Source organism: Anneissia japonica, unplaced genomic scaffold (assembly GCF_011630105.1).
Source record: "Anneissia japonica isolate Jap-2015-1 unplaced genomic scaffold, ASM1163010v1 scaffold6537_len306802_cov134, whole genome shotgun sequence".
NCBI lineage: Eukaryota > Metazoa > Echinodermata > Crinoidea > Comatulida > Comatulidae > Anneissia > Anneissia japonica.
In genome coordinates, this window is record NW_022717339.1 from 236,227 (window position 1) to 246,352 (window position 10,126).

Sequence of the window (10,126 nt, forward strand, 5' to 3'; positions counted from 1 at the left end):
AATGAAATGGTAAAGGGGTTCCTTTTCTATTGCATTTTACTTAGTTATAATGTATATGATTTATTGATTGTGTTTTGTAAGATATTTTAACCATTTAGACTGTCTATTAAAACATGCAACATCAACAATGCTAGCTGAAAAATCAAAAGTTAAATTGTTCATTTAAAATACAATAATCATATAAGTTCAATTCGAACAATTCACAGATTTAAAAGTTTTCATGATGCACTGTTAATTTTACTACTGTTAACACGTACCGGTACCGTACATTATTTAAAACTGAAAACTATTCCACTCCACATAGGCCTATATTACTGCTAGTTTAACGAACGCCGTTTGTGTGAACACTTTGGAATTTTAATCCGTGGACTAGCTTACGCCTGGCGTAAGCCACGCCAGTCTTACGCCGTGTGTGTGAACACAGCCTAAGATACACGACGTTTAGCACACCGTGACCTACTTTTACTATGTTGTATACAACTGCACAAAGCAATCTAATGATAATAACTTCAGATGTAGAACCATCTAATAAAACAACATAATGTTTCAAACTTACTCTAGAACTTGCATCTAAGGTAGAATTAGATAATCGTTTACTCAAAAAACTACAGCAATTGCTCGGCCATCGAATGTTCAAGGCTATCATCTAAAACCACAGATTTCCACAAGAATGCGAGATAACATTAAAAAAATAGCCCAATTGGCAACACACTTTGCCGCAAGAAAAATGCTAAGAAAATACTAAAAGTAGCTGAATGCGCAACACAGTAGTTCTTTAGAGCCTATTGAGCTAAATACGGTATAGTATGTTGCCGCAGCCGCCAAGCAACTATTTAATAACACATAAAATATCATTACTCCAGTATTTAGCTACTTAGAGCTGACTCATTTCTTTTAAACAATCAATACAATTATTATATTAAACAATTATATAAATTAAAATTATAAAAAGGTTTGCATACTGGAGTACTTTATTTTATGTATTATTAAAATAATTGCTTGGTGGCAGCAGCAACATACTGTATTTAGCTCAATAGGCCCTAAAGAACTAAGAAAATCTGCAAAGATATTTTTTTTTCTTTCTGTTTTTTATCAAACTAAATATGCTGTGTTATCGTAAGCATTTGATTTATTAATTTTAGAAAATGTAAACTAACTTTAATTAGAGATAATTTTGAAAATTAATAAAGATGGGAGTTATTTATTTTTAGTTAACTAAATTAGGCTAGGCCTATTAGTAATATTAAAGCATATTACTACTAGAGACTTAGAAAGGTCTAATTTTTCACATTTTAAAATACTAAATTTAATCTTGTTAACATTAATTTATAGGCCTAACGTCTGCCCTTGTACTAGGCCTTATGATAAAACATATTACAAATCATATATTATTCGTAAAATTCAAGCATGTGGACTATCTAGTAGCCTAGATGGTGGTAGTAAGATGGGTGGTGAGAAACAAAAGCAACTTTAGAAGCATATATGTAGTACACTGAGTAAATAATAACTGTTTGAATAGACTTGCTTTTACAGCCCTCTACTAAACTTCACGTTACATTCAATGTTGTCTATAGGTGGCGGTATAAACTTCCGCATATTCTACTGCATTGTAATTGGAAAGTATTGCATAGCGATTGGTAAGTACTGCATAGTGATTGGTAAGTACTGCATAGTGATTGGTAATGATTGCATAATGATTGGTAATGACTGCATGGTGATTGGTAATGACTGCATGGTGATTGGTAATGACTGCATGATGATTGGTAATGACTGCATAATGATTGGTAATGACTGCATAGTGATTGGTAATGACAGCATGATGATTGGTAATGACTGCATGATGATTGTGAACTGAAGGCAGAGGAGGCGTTCCATAGAATACATCGTGATAGGTGAAGCAACCTCGACCATGACAGCGTGGTTGACAGATTTCATGCAACATTTCCAAAATATAGAATTTCACTAGAATGAGGATTTGAAAATGAATTAGATGGTTACATTGCATTCTCTTTGTTTCTTGTTTTATTCAAAATGTTTTGGTTTTAGAAGCTGATTTCAACATTAGAAAGTATATCCTACATGAAGTCATATTATAGTAACTCGATGCCTATTATTTATTATTATTATTATTATTATTATTATTATTATTATTATTATTATTATTATTATTATTATTATTATTATTTATTTAGGCACATCAAATAAGTATTAAAAATTCGCCATAATTCATCAAATATCCGTGGCTTCCAGGGGGACTTCCCCTGGGCGGCCCCCCTAGCCCCAGCCAAGTAAGACTCGATTCGCTCCACTAGCCTCCCCCCCCCCGTCGGGGCCTTTAGCCCCTCCGTCGGGCAGGTCCTGGCGGCATCACTGCCCACAAAGCTTTTTATATCCTAATGTTCATCGATTACCAACGAGATCCACTAAGAATGCCAGGCCAGTAATAGCTAAATTTATTAGAATGAAAGATAGAGATTTTGTACTAAACACTTTCATTCATGAGGCAATTATAGAGGACAAGCAAAGAATAGGCGCTGCACCACACGTACCGGCTTCTATGCAAGCGGAAAGAAGGCGACTTGTCGGGATTTGGGACAGGCTGATTAAGGAAGGCAAACTTGCAAAATTCTTGTCAGTGGCACTAACGTACAATTATTTGTAACAATGCTATTTGGAAAGAATAACTCTATATCATACAATCATGAAATACTTTATCCATTTGCATTCTCTAATTTTCGGTTATTTTATGTCTCAAAACAGATTGTTGGAAATTCGAACACTATTGAACATTAAATAATAACAATTGTTTATAAACAATGGAAAGGGATAAGTCTCCCAGCTCCGTGTGAGTTTTTAAGTAATTTAAATTGGGAAACTTTTTATTGTTGGTCTATAATTACAGAAGGATTGATGTGTTATTTTGTGTCCATTACTCCTACTTCAATTCATTTTTATTTTGTATCGTCCTCGATACATTTTATGATATTTATGTTCAGCAGAGTTACATCTTAGTTTTATATGTTTATGATGGATTATTTATAAAAGAAACATACATTTTCTTACAGGTGGTCTGTTGGACTAAACATTTCAATATCACTTTTAACTAAGAAATGTTATCTATGAATTGCTTTATCTGTAGTAAGTTAACAAATAATGAATGTATAAGCTGTATGAACTGTAGTAATATCTCTCACATGCAATGCTGTAAAGATGTTAACTGGTTATGGCTTGACTCTTTAGGTAGGTTATTTCCTTTTAATTCAATTTTAGGTGAAACTGAATTTAAACACGAACTCAAGTATTACTTTCATGATCACAAAATAAATTATATCCGACTAAAATCATTGGTTTTAGATCCCGTCGATGTTACCTTAAATAATGATGACAACGACAATGCAATGCACCCTTAAAATAATGATGTACGCAACTATGATCTCATTGGCACGTTTAATTCCAAAATTACCAACATTGCTTCGTCATTTAGTATATATTTTATGAACTCACGTAGTCTTGTCAATCACTTTGATGAGTTAATTGATTTACTAAGTAGTCTAAATCATACCGAAACCTTTTTGTAATAACAACAAAACTAACTTTGCTTTTTATAACATTCCAGGATATTTTCTTATACATTCTTTGAGATCAAATAGAGCAGAAGGTGGTGTTGCCATATACCTAAACCAGACTCTCCAATAATATACTGTTCGTAACGATCTCTCTACAAACATTTCTTCAAGTGCGGAATCTCTCTTTATTGAAGTCAAAGCAGAGCATAAAAGTATCATTTTAGGTGTAGTATATCGCTTACATGAGTTACCATTAATTACCACATCTCCCTTCTTTTAGACACCTTTAATAATGAAGACAAAATTACGTATATTTATGGAGACTTTAATATCGAATTACTTAAATGTAACTAACAGTCACAAACAATCTTCAGAATTTCTAAGTAACATGTTTAAGTATAATCTCTATCCTCTTGCAAGCAGACCTACACGAATTATAACCAAAACTGCTACGCTTATCGACAACATATTCACAAATAACATTTAAAGTAAAATTTCTCCTGGTATTCTATATTCTGATATTTCTGATCATTTCCCTGTTTATACTCTCATTAATTCAAGTTTACCGTCTTCATCAAATAAAAATATCAAACATGTGTACGTTGCAAATGTTAATAACTATACTATCTCTTTTCTAACCAACACTCTTCTTAACTGATTGGTCAATGTTTACATTATTTCTAATCCTAATGAAGCATATAATCATTTTTAAGGAGTTTTCTTAAATTTATAAAGCTCGTGTTAAATAAATAACATCCAAGTTAGTCTTAGAGTGCTGCCTTTTAATTTTTTTGTATATTGTTTAGACTAACACGGCTTCAGTACCACTTTTATTTCAAATTTATGATAATCATATTAAACAAATTAAATGTAAAAGAAATATTCGTAGTGTAAAAAGCCATGGTTATCTAAAGGCATTATTAAATCGATCGATACAAGAAATAAACCTTTATAAAATCAAAAAAGCAATCTGATAAAAATAAATACATTAAATATAGAAACAAATTAACTAATTTATTGAAAATCTCTCGTAAACGATACGACAAAAATAAATTTAATTTATATAAAGATAACATACACAAGACATGGCAAACTATTAATTCAGTTTTGGGTCGGAACCAAGGACAAAATCTTCCATCATTCTTTCTACATAAAGAAAGCAAATTCACAAATCCACCTACCATTGCTAATAATTTCAATGAATATTTTGTAAACATTGGACCAAATCTTGCTAAGACTGTTACTAAACCCAAAAAACTTTTCTTTCTATCTCAATGCACCTCTTGAAGACGCTTTTTTCTCACTCCCATTACGCGAACTGAAATTATCAATACTACCAAGGGTTTAAAAAACAATAAAATTACAGGCTGTGATGAAATCCCAAACCAAATTATCAAAGCTATTTCAAACTTAAATTTCTAAACCTCTTTGTCATATCTTCAACCTTCTTACTAATGGATATTTTCCCGATCTTCTTAAAATTGCCAAGGTGGTACCTATTTTCAAAAAAGATGACCCCCACCTATTCATTAATTATAGACCTATTTCATTATTACCCTGTTTTTATAAAATACTTCAGCGTCTCATTTACATAAAAAATTATTTAATTACCTAACAAAATATAATACTTTATACAATCGGCAATATGGTTTCAGAAAATTGAATTCTACAGATCTTGCTGTTATTGATATTTATGACCAGATTACAAAAACTTTAGCCACGAGCAACTTTACAGCCGGCATTTTTCTTGATCTTAGCAAGGCTTTTGATACTATTGATCACAAAATTCTGTTAAGTAAACTTGAACGATATGGTATTAGAGGCCTTGCTCTCAGTCTTTTTAGAAGCTACCTTGACAATAGGCAACAATTTACTTCTACTTTCATAACCCTTATAATTCCAATTTGTCTGAAATCATGTGTGGTGTCCCTCAAGGTTCTATTCTTGGTCCTTTATTATTTTTAATATACAGTATGTTAATGATCTTCTTAACTCTTCTTCTGTATTAAACTTTGTTTTGTTTGAGGATGACACCAATATCTTCTATTCAAAAACAAATATAACCAATCTTTTTCAAGCTATTAACTCTGAACTAAAAGAAGTATCCGATTGGTTTAATCTAAATAAATTGTCTGTTAATCTATCCAAAACAATTTTATTCTTTTTAACTCTAAAATTAAAAATACCAATTCTTTAAAATCAAACAAACAAACAAAATCAATAACAACACAATTAATTAGGTTACTGAAAACCAGATTTCTTAAAGCAACATTAGATTGTAAATTCTCCCGGCAACCTCACCGTAATAAAATTTCTAATATTATTTTCAGAAACATTGGTATTTTGAATAAGTTGAAAAATAAATTACCCAAAAAAATTCTTTTATAATAATTTATACAATACCTTATTTTACCATATATTAATTTTTGCAAAATTTCATGGGCGACCACATCGATAAATTTATTCATGTCCGTGGTAAGGTCTTAAAACTACTAATAACGATATCATTTTTAAATTACAAAAACGAGCTCTCATGATCTGTGCAGGGGTGTCGCTTTTATCGCACACTAAATCATTATTTAATAATTTAAACGTTCTCAACATTTTTGACTTAAATTAATTACAAACTTATTCATTTATGTACCGCTTTAAGAATAACACATTACCCATATTTCTTCATTATTTCTTACACAACCACCTGATGTCCATAGCTACAAAACCATATTTGCAAAATGTAATGTTATATCCGAAAATACATATCTTCCCTGAGAAAAGAAATCAGTCTTTTTTAATGGTCCTAAACTTTGGAACAAATTAGATATTTCTTTCAAATTTCTACCCAATCTTCATACATTTAAATCCAATCTTAAGAAGTCTCTGGTCTTGGTATATGGCAGGTAAGCCTACTGGTTTTTTTTTTTTTTTTTTTGTTATTTACCGGTACCAATGTCCATAATTTTATTCTTTGGTATATACAGCTTATCATTTCTTATTCAATAACTTCTTATACTTACAGATATGCTGTATTCCAGTAAAATAAAAGAAAAATGAGTTTACTTATATAATTTTTATTAAGCATATTGTTAATATAAAATAAATAAATAAAACAAAGAAAAATAATATAATTAATACTTGGATGCAGCGTATCTCTATTTTATTATGCAATTTATAATATGCCACTTTAATGTATTTACTTCTTCTTTTATTCTCTTTTTCATGTTTCTTTTTGTAACTTTAGTCGGTGAGTAGGCCGTAAAGTTTGTTCTCAAACGTATTTTGGTCTCCGTCCACACAGTTTTATCTACTTATTTTCTCCCTTTTTTAATCCGTTTTACATAATTTATAACCTATACAGTATTGTTATTTTGTGTGTGGAAAAAAATCTAATAAACAAACAAACAAACTTATGTTTCACAAAATAGAGAACATTTTTATTACAAATACAAGTACATTTAATTTCATTTCATGCCTATGCCTGTCCGTTCATATTTTATTCATACGACATAAGAAGCAGCAAAAAAAAAGTACAATAATTGCCCATACAAAAAAAATCTATAAAATTCTATCAAACAAAACTATAGAATGTCTATAGCATAATTGTTTAGAAAATCTATAGAAGCTTCTATAGAAATAACTATAGAAGCCCACTATTAAACGTCTATTAAAAATCTATTAAAACTATATTTAAAATCTATTAAAAACTCTATTAAAATCTATTAAAACTATATTAAAAATCTATTAAAAATATATAAAAACCTGTAAAAATTCTATTAAAAATTTTATAGAAATCTATGAAAATTTCATATAAAAAAACCTTAAAAAAACTATAGAAAATCTATAAACAATTTTATAAAGACCACTTATAAATCTATAAACGTTTTATAGAAAAAACCTATAAAAATACATTAAATATGCGAATAGAAATTCTTTACAATTGTATAGAAAGTGTATATAAATTGAACGATTTTATATAGAAAATCTGTGTATTCTATAAAAAAAAAAAAAAAATGTGGGTGTTGTGTGTTTTTGGACAATTCAACTGGTCTTCAACTTTAACTGGCCCCAATTCCATTTGGTTTGCAATGGTCCTAGTTCCAATTGGTAACAATGGCTTTAATCACCTTCTGCAGACTTACAAAATACACTATGAGTTCATACAATACAAACCATAATTTCTTTAATTTAAAACACCAACAAATATCATACGGTAGGGACGTTACTTCCCTAGGGTCTCAATTACTAGCATCCCCTTTCATATATTATCGTTTTGTTAATGTCTTACTGCTAAACACACTGTCCCTCAAATTCAAGGCTATTCTACAGTTCTTTGCTTTACAGTCCGGTTTAAATAAGCATTTTTTTCGTAATGTAGTCTTATTACAAGAGTTTATTATATAAAACAATATTCAAGAACCATTCGTGTTACAGGTGTGCATAAACCAGCATTCTTTGTGATATTGCAGCAGCAACTGTCCATAACCATGCATTTTCTTGTCCGATGGTACCAACCTAAATTAGTATGAATTATGCCGTTGAACAAATCTAGTTTGAAATATTTAATCACTGTGACTTGTACTAACAATTTTCGGAGTTTCGCTCTTGCTGAAAGATATAAAATAAAAAAATTTTTAAAAAGAATAATAATGGTAAACTTATACAGTATATAGAGCGCATAATATAGAAACCGCTATTAAATGTATTACATCCCTTTATTATTGTATTGAAATAGGAGTAATATACATATATGTAGCTAATGACAGACTAGCAGTTACTTCTTTTTTAATCAAAAGAAAATTATTTTTTTTTTATTTTCAAAACAGCTTAGCCTACATTACAATTTCAATATCCCTTAAGGCCTATATAGGCCTAATATATACACACATTAAATTTGACTAAACTCTATCGTGTAAACTACAGCATCATCTAGAGCATGTTGTTAATAATTAATAGTACAGGACAGTAAAAATTAAACGTCACCTTTAGTAAGTCAGGTAATTTTCTGTTCCTTCACAGATACGTCTTCAAACAAACATTGCTTTCCTACTACAATGATTGCGTTGACTGGATTGAGATTTCACTTACAGTAGTTACCGAGATTTGAGTATCCTGAAATAAAGTCACCATTTATGTTGTTAGTATAGGCCTTTTGATTACATTAACTTTCTCCAAATAATAATACAATTCTTTACAACTCCCCTCCCCCCCCCCGGTTAACCGTAAACCGATTATTTTATTAAAACACTATAGAATTTCAGGTAATTTTCTGTTCCTTCACAGATACGTCTTTAAACAAACATTAATGCTTTCAACTACAAGATTGAGTTGACCGGATTGAGTTTTCACTTAATTACAGTAGTAACTGAGACTTGAGTATCCTGAAATAAAATCACCACTTATGTTAGTATAGGCCTAGAGATTTAATACATTAACTTTCTGCAAATAATAATACAATTCTTTACACCACCCCCTCCCCGGTTAACCCTAAACCCATTATTTTATTAAATGACATTAGTGAGGACACGGCCCAAATGCAATTTACCACTCTTCTTATGACATGCTAGACTATGGGGCAATTAACTTACAGCTTGGCTAGGCCAACAGAAGGCCCAGGTTCTAGGCCTAGCCCTACATCCTCAATGACCTTGAGAGAACAGAGAACCTCAGTTCTGTCTGTCTCTGTACAGCGGCTAGGCTAGTATTACCGGTACAGCTAGGCCTAGGCCTTAGGCTAGGCCAGGCCTCTTCATTCAATCAAGCCTTCATCTACCACTACTACAAGGCCTAGGAGGAGGCTAGCGTGTCTGATAGAGTAGTAAACTAACTATATAATAAAACAAAACCAACTCTTACCACTTGATAGTGAATACAGTACTGCTAAAATACTTTCAAGGAGTATGTTTATAACTGCCTAACATCATGAAAGTCCAGAGAAAAATTCAAAGCACTACCGTTTCCGTTGGCTCTACATGAAGTGACTATTCAAATCAGCTGATTGGTCACTTGATGAAGTGACCAATCAGAATTGTGCAATTCGACACTAACATTAATTGGTTGGTAGGTAGGCTATCACATTAAACAGGTTAGGTTGTTGATAACATTTTGCTGTCAACCCTAAAGCATTGTTGTTAGGTGAATAGGTGAGGGATAAGTTTAGGGGACTACAGACCAGCTCCCCCTCCCCCTCCCATAAAGTTCCCATAAGGCTACCAATGTATTAGCGGTTCCAGACATTTTTCATAGAATTTGAATAGATTGTATATATTCATTCTAAACATAATTTTTTTATAGATATAATTTTAAAAATAATTTCTAATATTTCATTTACAGATAAACACTGCCATAGCGTTCGTATTCATTTTATATATACTTTTTATAGAGAAACAATTTTACAGATTATAAACGTTTCCATATAGTTTTTATATTATATATATTTTCTATAGACTATTAAAAGTTGCAGTTTTTAAAATGGCTGTGTTTAGAATATTATACAGTTTTACAGAATATACTAGAAATAAATAAATTTATATTGAAATTTCATATATGTTATAATCTATATAGAT